Consider the following 10998-nt stretch of genomic DNA (forward strand, 5'->3'; position numbering starts at 1 on the left):
TAAACACTATAAAGATAGTAAGAAGCTATAATAAATAATTGATGTCAATAATAAAATAATAATTTTATCTGAAAAAATCGACAAATTTCCTGAAAAATACGTTACAAGTCAACACAAAAAGAAATTAAAAATCTGAATAGCCCTGTATCTACTAAAGAAATTGAACCCATAATTAAAACTCTTCCAACAAAGAAACTAAGATTCAAGAGCCCTGCTAGTGAATTGTCCAAATATGGCCAGAGCTCTCTTCACCTGTTGCTCTAATTGAAACTGGCTCTTTCCTGAGAATACCCGTGTTCCTTTTAGCACCGCCCCACCTCCCCCAGTGGTGGCTGTTTTCATTTCCCACAGCCCTTGTACCTGAGTACAATGTACTGACTACAATGGAGCTTAGATTGTTTCAGTCTATACTGGAGTGTAGACAGTGGAGTGCTGCCTGCTCCTGAGAGCCACTTCTAAAATATTATCCTTTCCTTCTTCCTAAAAAAAAAAAAAAAAAAACTTGTCTTGGGTGCCTAGGTGGCTCAGTCATTAAGCAACTGCCTTCAGCTCAGAACCTGATCCTGAAGTCCTCGGATCAAGCCCCGAATCAGGCTCCCTGCTCAGCAGGAAGCCTGCTTCTCCCTCTCCCACTCCTCCTGCTTGTGTTCCCTCTCTCACTGTCTCTCTCTCTCTGTCAAATAAATAAATTAAATCTTTAAAAAAAAAATCTTGTCTTGAAAATTATGCCCTCAGATTTCACTACCCTCTATTCCTCTTTGTTTAGCCATCACAGACCCCTGGATCTTCCCTCGCATGCCTTGAAGAATATTATTACCTGGTCACTATCAATTTCTCCTATACTATTCTTGACATATTTATTACTTAACAATTTCAGTATCTATGTTCTTCCAATCACAAGCTTTTCAATTTCTTAGCTTATACTTCCCAATCTTGTTTTCTACTCTACCTCAGTCACACATGCTCAGGACATGCCCTAGACTATGTTTTTATCCATAACTGCACTGTTTCACCACCCCCCCTGCTTAACTAGGTTAGTGCCATGGACCATTATATTAATCACCCCCTATCATACACCCTCAACCACCTTGTCCCTCTTTCCCTCATAGTGTATTAGTCAGGGTTCTCCAGAGAAAAAGAACCAATAGGATATGTATAGAGGGATATGTAAAAAGAGATTTAGTATAGGAATTGGCTCATGCAGTTATAGAGGCCAATGAGCCCCACAATCTACCATCTTCAAGTTGAAGAACTATGAAAACTGGTGGTGTAATTCAATTCAAATCCAAAGACCTAAGAATCAGGGTGCTATTGGATAGGTCCTCATCTGAGTCCAAAAGCCCAAAAACCAGGAGCACTGATGTCTGAGTGTAGGAAAAGATGGATATCTCAGCTCAAGCAGAAAGAGAGTGAATTCAAGCTTTACCTGCCTTCTTGTTCTATTCAGACCTTCAGCACATTAGACGAAGCCATTTGTATTGGGATTCATCAATTCATGTGCTAGTCTTTTCTGAAAATACCCTCATCGGCACAACCAGAAGTATTTTACCAGCTATCTGTGTATCCTTAGACCAGCCAAGCTGACACATAAAATTAACCATCACATTTAGTAAAATCCAACCGTAAATATATCCAACTCACTGTACCTGTAGCTGAACGTAGGTGAAGAATACATAAATATGTTGACTAGTCTCAATTTAAATTGTTGTCTATGGCCGTACCACCCTGAATACACCTGATCCCATCTGATCTCAGAAGGTAAGCAGGGTCAAGCCTGGTTTGTACTTGGATGGGAGACTGCTTGAGAATGCTAAGTGCTGTAGGCTGTTAAAAGAAAGAAGAAGAAATTCCTAATACCTAACCTCAAGTAGGCCGGTAGTGCTTCTGGAGAACCCTACTGCACTTCCTACTCAAGTGGTTACACCTTCTCCTCGTTAACTTCCTTCCCTCTCTATGTAATCAGTTCATGAACTTGCTACCCATTTCAGTGAGAAACTTTTTTTTTAAGATTTTATTTATTTATTTGACAGAGAGAGAGAGACAGAGTACAAGCAGGGAGAGTGGCAGGCAGAGGGAGACGGAGAAGCAGGCTCCCTGCTGAGTAAGGAGCTTGAGGTGAGGCTCCATCCCAGGACTCTGGGATCAGAACCTGACCTGAAGGGAGATGCTTAACCGGCTGAGCCACTTAGGTGCCCCTCAGTGAGAAACTTGATTGTGAGAACTGCCATATGATTTCATCACCATATCTCTCCTGACTCTGACTTTCTTCCTATTTCTGCAGAGGGATTAGACATGGTCCTTGCTAGGCAACCCTTAGTTCACAGCTAAGGCTAACTTTTGCACCAGGTCAAATCTCCTTTCACCCACCTAAAGACATCAAATAAGGAAATGTTTCCTCTTGCTTTTACATCAGCAAATTTTTCTTCATTACTAGATCACTCCCATAAATATGCTATAATATTTCCCATTATAAAAAGAAAAATGTGGCCTCACTTCCTCCTCTAGTTACATACTATGCTCTCTGTTTCATACTATGCTGTTTCATGAAAACTTCTTGAAGAAGTTACCTATACTCACTGTCTCCACCTCCTCTTCTATCATTCAGTCTTGAAACCACCCCAGCCAGGATTTTGTCAAGGTGAGCAGTGATTGTATGTCTCAGACCACATTTTACTCAACCTCAACAGCATTTGGTCCATTGATTTTTGTCTTTGTTCTATAGCTGTTTTCTCCTCTTGGCTTCTAAGACACCACTCTTTCTTGGTTCTCTTTCTACCTCATTGAGGACTGCATCAGTTTCCTTTGCTGGAAATCTCTTTTCTTTGACCTCCATATGTTAGAATTCCCCAGACTCAGCCTTGGACTTCTTTCCCTCTCAATTTATCCTCGTCCCTTAATAACCTCATAAAGTCCATATAATTCCCACATTTTTTTTTCTCAATCTCTGATTTAACATTGAATTTCCATCTTGCAGAGGGGGATAGGTATCCAGCTCCTAAACCTGTTCTTCCCATTGTCTCCCTCATCTCAGTAAATGGAAAATCTGTTCATTCATTTGAGCTAGTTAAAAAACTTGGAATAATTGAGGCAATAATTGACTCAGTTGGTTGAGCATCTGACTCTTGGTTTCAGCTCAGGTCATGATCTCATGGGTTGTGAGGTCAAGCCCCATGAAGGGCTCCCACTCAGTGGCGAGTCTGCTTGAAGATTCTCTCCCTCTGCCCCTCCCCACATTTGTGTGCATGTCCTCTTTCTCTTTTTCTCTTTCAAATAAATAAACATAAATCTAAAAAAAAAAAACTTGGAATAACTTTTGACCTTCTCTTGCTTTCATACTCCACATGCAATCTATTACCAAGCATTTCTGAAATTCCACCACTTATCACTGTTTCCACCATTTCCATCCCTCCCAAATAGCTGTCTTCTTGAAGTTTTAAATAATCTCTTTAGATGACCTCCCTGCTTCCTCTTTTGCCCTCTACTATGGATCCTCATGGTAGCCACTAAAATGACCCTGTTAAAGCATAAATCAGATTGTGATATTCCTCTGCTCAAAACCCTCCAAAGGCGTGCCATCATCGTCATAGTAAAAGCCTTATAATGACCTCAAAACCTTACATGATATATCTCTAGAATCTCCCTCATCTTTCTTCCTGTAATTATCCCCACAACCTTCAGAACTAACTTCCCCTTCATGTTCAACATGCTTCCACCTCACAAGCTTTGTACTTCATAATCTCTTCAGCTAAAATGTTCTTCTCTCAATGTCCATATGGCTTGATCCCTCACTTCCTTCAGGTTTCTGTTCAAAGATCACATTATCAACAAAGGCTTTCCTGACCACCCTGTATAAAATATCAGCTTCACCCCTATCCCAAGGATAATCTATTTTCCTTATCATCACCCTTTTCCCCAGATCACTTATTATCACCTAATATTTAATATACATATTTTTAAATTGTTTATCAACTGTCTTCCCTTTGAAGAATGTAAGCTCCACAGGTAAACAGCCTTAGCTGTTTTGTTCACTGAGGTATCTCAAGTGCCTAGTACTTAGTTGTATGTACTCACTAAAGGGTTGTTATATGAATAAATCAATTTCTTTTTTACATTATCTTTGTATACCTTAGTTGTGATTTGCTATTCCTTTACACATATATTATAACTTAATCTTTGTTCTGAATGAATTATACTCTTTACAGCTTTCAATGACACTTTTATTCCTTTACTATGCTTTCAAGCTCTGAACAGTCTTTGAGCATTATTATATATATTATATATACCTTTCTTATAGCAACTACTTCAGTTCTTTCCAGCTTTATTGAGATATTCATGTAACTCTTTCTTAAATCTACTACGTTGTAGTTAATACTAATCTTGTTGAAATCTTCATCTGGTTTTGGACTCTCCTAAATTGTAGGTGTATTCTCAATCTTTTTGCCAGTTCTCTTCTCCTCTTTGATGTTGTAATACTTCCAATATGGATCTGTGTTTTACCCAATTCCCTTACTGTTTCTTGCAACTTTGCTTGTGTTTGTGCATGTGTGCACGTGCATATGTGTGCATTTATGCTGGTGATAGTAAAACACAAAGGTGAAGTTCTATTTTTAAGAAATTATAGCATAACATAGATATTAAGGCTTCAGAGATTAAAATATCTAGGCTTTAGCCCCTCTTCCACTATTTCCCAGTTATGACCTCTTATCTTTTTTAAACAGCACACTTATCTATAAATCTATTTCTTCCTTTACAAAATGAAATAAATAATAATTCAAATAAAATAGGATAATGTAGGTAAAATAATTAAAACAACGGTAAATTTAAAGTATTCATCATAAACTTAAAATGAAAGGCCATTAGTAAGCAGAACACATTTAAGACATTACCTTATTTGAAGCATATCATTAAACCAAAGGAATATTTACAAGCAACACATGCCTGGGATCATTCTACGTCCTAGAGGATTCCTTCAACTCACAAGGAATGAATCAAAACCAAAAGTATAACCAAAGGCAAGAAGTGGAACATGGCCAGCAATATTAGTTGTCATTTTTTCTATTGAAATAAAGATTTTGTGTAATGTACTGGAAAACTTCCCATTTTCCTTTAAGGGACTATGTTATAACATTATTCAACATTTAGAAATTGTTAGATAAGGGGCACCTGGGTGGCTCAGTGGGTAAAAGCCACTGCCTTCGGCTCAGGTCATGATCCCAGGGTCCTGGGATGGAGGCCCGCATCGGGCTCTCTGCTCAGCGGAGATCCTGCTTCCTCCTCTCTCTCTCTGCCTGCCTCTCTGCCTACTTGTAATCTCTGTCTGTCAAATAAATAAAAATAAAATTTTAAAAAATTGTTAGATAACTTTGAAATCTGAAATTATTTGTGTAATGTGTAGAAAAGAAAGCAGACCAGGTACAGACTAAAAAAATCCGTTGAAAAATGTCATATCTATGTGGATAATTATATTGTCTACTTAATTTTTAACAATTTAGCTGATGATATCAATAGAGAAGTCTTCAGAGTAATTAAAATGGAAATCATTTCCCTGGGCAAATGTCATTTTAAAAGTGCAGTTGTAGGAGAAAGGTAAGTTTTTCAAAGCCATCAGCTTCCAGTACATACTCAAAAATAACAAATGGAATAAATCATAAAATAGACCTTCTTATGACAAACACTAATAACTTCCAAAATGATATATACAAAATATCTCCATGATACGTGGTCCACATGTAGGAAGAAAGAATTTTTTTTTATTTTTTATTTTTTTAATTTCTTTTCAGTGTACCAGAATTCATTGTTTATTTTACGAGAATGGTCAAGTTAAAGGATTGTATAAAGCTCAAATATATTAAGCATCCAAATCCTTGTAGACACCAGAGTTCAACAGAGGAGTGACAGGAAAGCAGAGGCATAGGTGGAGTAAGGTTTGTCTTGTGAAATGGTCAAGAGAAGTGTTTGATAACCTCCCACAGTCTATTGCCTGACTGGCTTGTTCATCTGCAGCAAGGGCTACGAAATTGTTTCACAAGTCCTATTGCTTGTTCATCTGCACAAGGGCTATGAAGTTGTTTCACAAGTCCTATCGCTTGTTCATCTGCAGCAAGGGCTACGAAGTTGTTTCACAAGTCCTATCGCTTGTCCTATAACCCTACACTCAGAGGTTGATTATAAGTTCCTGCAGAAAATGGAGGACATATTTATACTACCTCCAACTGATAGAGCCTGGAACTAAGAGAGGTTGGAACACAAACAATATATTCAACCATTAGAGGTTGTGGACTTTGAGGGATTGCTAACAACTGTAAATATAAAAAGGCACAGCGGGACTGGGAGCTCTTGCTTACTTACTCTTTTTTCTTTTCAGTCCTTCAAACAGTACTTAAAACTGTTTTACTTCTTGCAATGACAGAGTAGGCCATTTTAAACCAACCCTCCTAAAAATACTAGAAAAGTTAGACGAAAGTGTTTTTGTTTTGGTTTGGTTTGTTTTTTTGTTTTTTTGTTTGTTTGTTTGTTTTGAGAGAGAAAGAGGGGGCACACGGAGGGACAGAAGGAGAGGGAAAGACAGAATCTTAAGCAGGCTCCATGCACAGTGTGGAGCCCAACATGGGGATCGATCTCACAACCCTGAGATTGTGATCTGAGTTGAAATCAGGAGTTGGATGCTTAACTGAGCCACCCAGTGCCCTGAAATGTTGTTTTGTTTTGGTTTGTTTTGTTTGTTTTTAATCCACTGAAAGGCTGGGGCACCTGGGTGGCTTAGTCAGTTAAGTGTCTGCTTTTGGCTCAAGTGAGCTCAGGTCATGATCTCAGGTCATAATCTCACGTGAGCTCAGGTCATGATCTCAAAGTCCTGTATCGAACTCCCTGATCAGCAGGGAGTCTGCTTCTGCCTCTCTCAGCTCATGCTCCCTCTTTCTCTGTCTCTCTCAAATAAATAAATAAAATAAAAAATAAAATCTTTTTTTTTTTAAGAAATCCACTGAAAATGGGACGCCTAGGTGGCTCAGTGGGTGAAGCCTCTGTCTTCGCCTCACATCATGATCTCAGGGTCCTGGGATCAAGTCCCGCATCCGGCTCTCTGCAATTCCCCACTTCTCTCTCTGCCTGCCTCTCTGCCTACTTGTGATCTCTCTCTGTCAAATGAATAAATAAAAATCTTTTTTTAAAAATCCACTGAAAGGCATTGGAGATTTCTCTAGATAGAGAGGATTATAAAATCAAAATCCAAGAGAGGAGGAAAGCTGAGAGAGTAGTGTAACATTTGGGGATGTTTTCTAAATTTTCAGTTTCCAAAACTAGCATCTGAGAGTTTGAGTAGTTGAGTAAAGATTTTGTGGGGACTCACTCATCCTCCCAGAAGTGATATAAAGATTATTTTAAGATTAAAAAAATTTTGAGATTCAACAAATGCAGAAAGAAGCCTTCTTGGAGCTTCAGTTATTTGACTAAAAGCAGAAACTTTTGAAAAACAAGACTGTTATAAATTCCCTTTTCAGGATAGATCTATTCCCAGGAGAGAGACCAAGAGTGAACCTACCATAAATCTTTCCAGGAGAGTTTCAGGGTCATGAAGAAGATGGAAAGACCACTGGCACCTGCATAAACAAACATCACATCACAAACTTTCTTTTCTCTCATTTGTTCTCCTAAAACCCATTTGTCTTTCCTAAAGGAATCTATTTGCTCTTCCCATAGGAACCTTTTCTCCCCTTTTCCCTCCTCCTACTATGTTAAGTATATAAAACCCAAATTCTGAACTTGGGTTACTCATCACCGAGTATATGCAATCACATATATATAGATACCAAGTAGCGAGTTGAATATATAAGTCTAGAATTTGAAAGAATGATCAAGGCTGGAGATATAATTTTTAGAATTATAATATATAGGTGGAATTTAAAACTATGAGGCAGGTGGAGGCTACAAAGGGAGTGAGTGAGCTAAAAAAGAGAAGATGAAGAATTTAGCAGTGGGTCAATCCAAGACAGAAAAGCTGGGAGGAAGGGAGAAAAGAAAGGAAGGAAAGAAGGAAGGAAGGAAGGAGGGAGGAAAGAAAAGGAAGAGAGAGGAGGAAGGAGGAAGGGAGGGTGAGATGGAGGGAGTAAGGAAGGAAGGGAAGAAAAGAAGAGAGAGAAGGAGGAGGGAGGTAGGGAAGAAGGAAGGAAGGAGAGAAGAAAGCAAGGAAGGAAGGAAGAAAGAGAGAGAGAGAAAGAAAAGAAAGATAGATTAAGAAAAGCAAGAAAAGGGAAAGAAAAGGAGCAACCAGTGAGTGAGCAGTGTTCTGGTAGCCAAGTGAGGAAATGTATCAAGAAGAAGTAAATAATCAACCAAAAGGTCAAAAAGATTAGGACTAACAACTAACCATTGTATTTAGCAAGGTGGAGGCCACTACGGGCATATAAAAAGAGTTTTTGTGGAGAGCACACAAAGAAGGATGGCTCAGACTGAGGTTGAGAGAAAAAATGGATGAAGATAATTAGGGAAGAGTAAGAATAAACAATTCTTTCTAAGACACTGTGGCAAAGAGAAACAAAGAAATGGGGCTGTAGGTAGCAAGATGAATGGAATCAAGAAATGAATTTATCTTCTTTTTCATGTCTGGTCTTGAATATTTAATTGATGGTTAATTTGTGATTTCATTAAAAAAAAAAGCAGACCTATAATGAACCTAGAGAAGGGAAGTATCACAAACAAACTTTATAGTAATTATGATTAATATATTCAGGGAATCAAAACACATGAAGGAGAATTTTAACAGTTAACTATTTTTTTAAAAACTAAGAAATTCTACAACTGAAAAAATATAGTAAATGAAATAAAGGACTCCATGAATGTTAATTTTAGATCATATACAGGGATTACATGTCTGTTAATGCAGTCAAATGCTCTACCACTGAGCTATACCCCCAACATGTCTGTTAATGGACAAGTAAATTTCTATCATACCAACCATTTCAGAAATAATGACTCTAAACTCTAAATTATAAAAACAACTATCTGTAGACACCAAAAGAGTGACCAAAAGTAGGCACATTCTAAAGGAGAGTCAGCACTTGGAAGAAGGGACTTATACCGAGTGAGTTTTTCATTTTTACAATTTCTAGCTAAAGAAGAGGCACCAATCAGATCCTTGTGGGATGGCTAAAACTCCAACAGAAAACCTGCCATCTTGCTGTGTAAGGAGCCAAAGGACAGAACTTAGAGCTGCCACAGTAGCCATGAAGTGAGGAGGGAATCCCAGACAGGAGAGAGAGAGCAAGAGGGGAGACACAAGTTCTACTTTAACTCATGCTTTTCCTCTATTATCAGGAAGTATTCCTAAATTTAGAAATTCCGAAAGTGAATATGTGCCTGCCTCAGTGGAATACAGAGAACCTGTCAACTGTATTGTGTTTCGTGTTCGACTGCCACAAAGAAACCCTGATGAGGAGTAGTAGGTAGAGCCAGAGCGCATGGAAACAGGCAGCCCTGTCCCCGAAGCCATTGGGAGGGAAGGAAGAGGACGCCAGAAAATCAGCCCTGGAGCAAATATCCCACAGGAGGTCCCCAGCAGCCCTTCCTCAACTACCACAAATACTGTCTCTGACCCCTTCCTCATCCTCTCTTTTACTCCAAATTTGAAGACTTGCCTTTGTGACATTAACAATCACCAAGGACATAGAACACAAGAGCAACCAATTGCAGGGAAGAATGATTGACACTGGAACTCACTCTTAAATAGTTTAATATTACCAGTTAAGGGTTGGGAAATGTATTGTCTTTACTCCTCCCACAAATATAGTAATGCTCCCACCATATATGGTGGGAATAAAAATTTTCCATGCCAAACCATGGACTGCCTCACATAATAGTTTATAATAATAACTAATGTTGATTGTGCTGGGCACAAGTCTCAGTGTTTCAAAACTGTTAAACTCATTTCATGTTCATAATAACCCTATGATGTAGATATTATTTTCCATTTTACATACAGTGGAACTGAGGCATAGAGAAGTTAAGTGATTTATACCAAGTCAAACCACAAATTTTTAGCAAGTAGGTAGTCTGGATTCGCAGCTAGCCTCCAGAATCCATGTTCTTAATCATCATACATGTACCTTTTCATGGGATGACAAGACCCTTCACTAAAAAAATAAATTGCAAAAGTAAAATATCATGTTAACAGTAAGAGATTATAGATTACTTTTTTTTTTTTTTTACAATTTTTACCATTAATCAGTACCTGTATTTTGTACAATCCTATGCCAGTTTAGAAAGGTAGAAAGCTAGAAAAGAGGTGAGGGACACAAAAGAAAGTGCTAGAATTGTAAAGATAGTCTATGTTGCTCATACCTGAGCCTAGTTTTTATCTAAATTAATAAAGAACTATGGAATGTTAATATGTAGGGACTTTATAGCAGAAAAAGATATTTTTCACCAGCCGAACTTGAACATATTAAAAAAATAATGTTTCCACAGGAAAATACACTAAGATTGGCAAATACAGCTTAATCTTTAATAATTAAATTAATTGGTAACCCAGGCGTACCTGGAGGGCATAAGTCAGTATTAAAACGTTAAGTTTTGCCTCATTTATTTTTGTAAATGTGTAGAGTCAATTGTACATTCTCATGAATAATTTGTGTCTTATACATTCATTTTGTATATTTGGCACACTCTTTGGCCCAAAGAACCTCAAGGAAAGAAGTATTTACAGATTATCACAGAACCCACAGAGACTTGAAAACTGTTAACAAAAAGACTTCGACTGGTCAGGTAGTAATAGTTGGAGTTGATGCACAGAAGACTTTTTATTAGTGAAATGATTCTTAGTAAACCTGCAGAAAAATACAGCTGCAATGAAGAGAACCAGAACATATAGACAATATCAGTCAAGGTCTGTCGTGCCTTTTTGCAACTTAGATCTGGGTGGAAACTGGGTAGTTTTTTTGGAATAAGCAACCATGTTAGAGATGGAAGACATGCTTCCAGTGCCTTCTCTAAAAGACAGTTCTG

General features: G+C 38.0%; 1 pseudogene; it reads left to right on the forward strand.

Annotated features, from left to right (window-relative positions):
• The first annotated feature begins 1707 nt into the window (after window positions 1-1707).
• Window positions 1708-1826, forward strand: LOC122894724 (annotated as a pseudogene).
• The last annotated feature ends 9172 nt before the right edge of the window (window positions 1827-10998 follow it).

Source organism: Neovison vison, chromosome 13 (genome assembly GCF_020171115.1).
Source record: "Neovison vison isolate M4711 chromosome 13, ASM_NN_V1, whole genome shotgun sequence".
Classification (NCBI taxonomy): Eukaryota; Metazoa; Chordata; class Mammalia; order Carnivora; family Mustelidae; genus Neogale; species Neogale vison.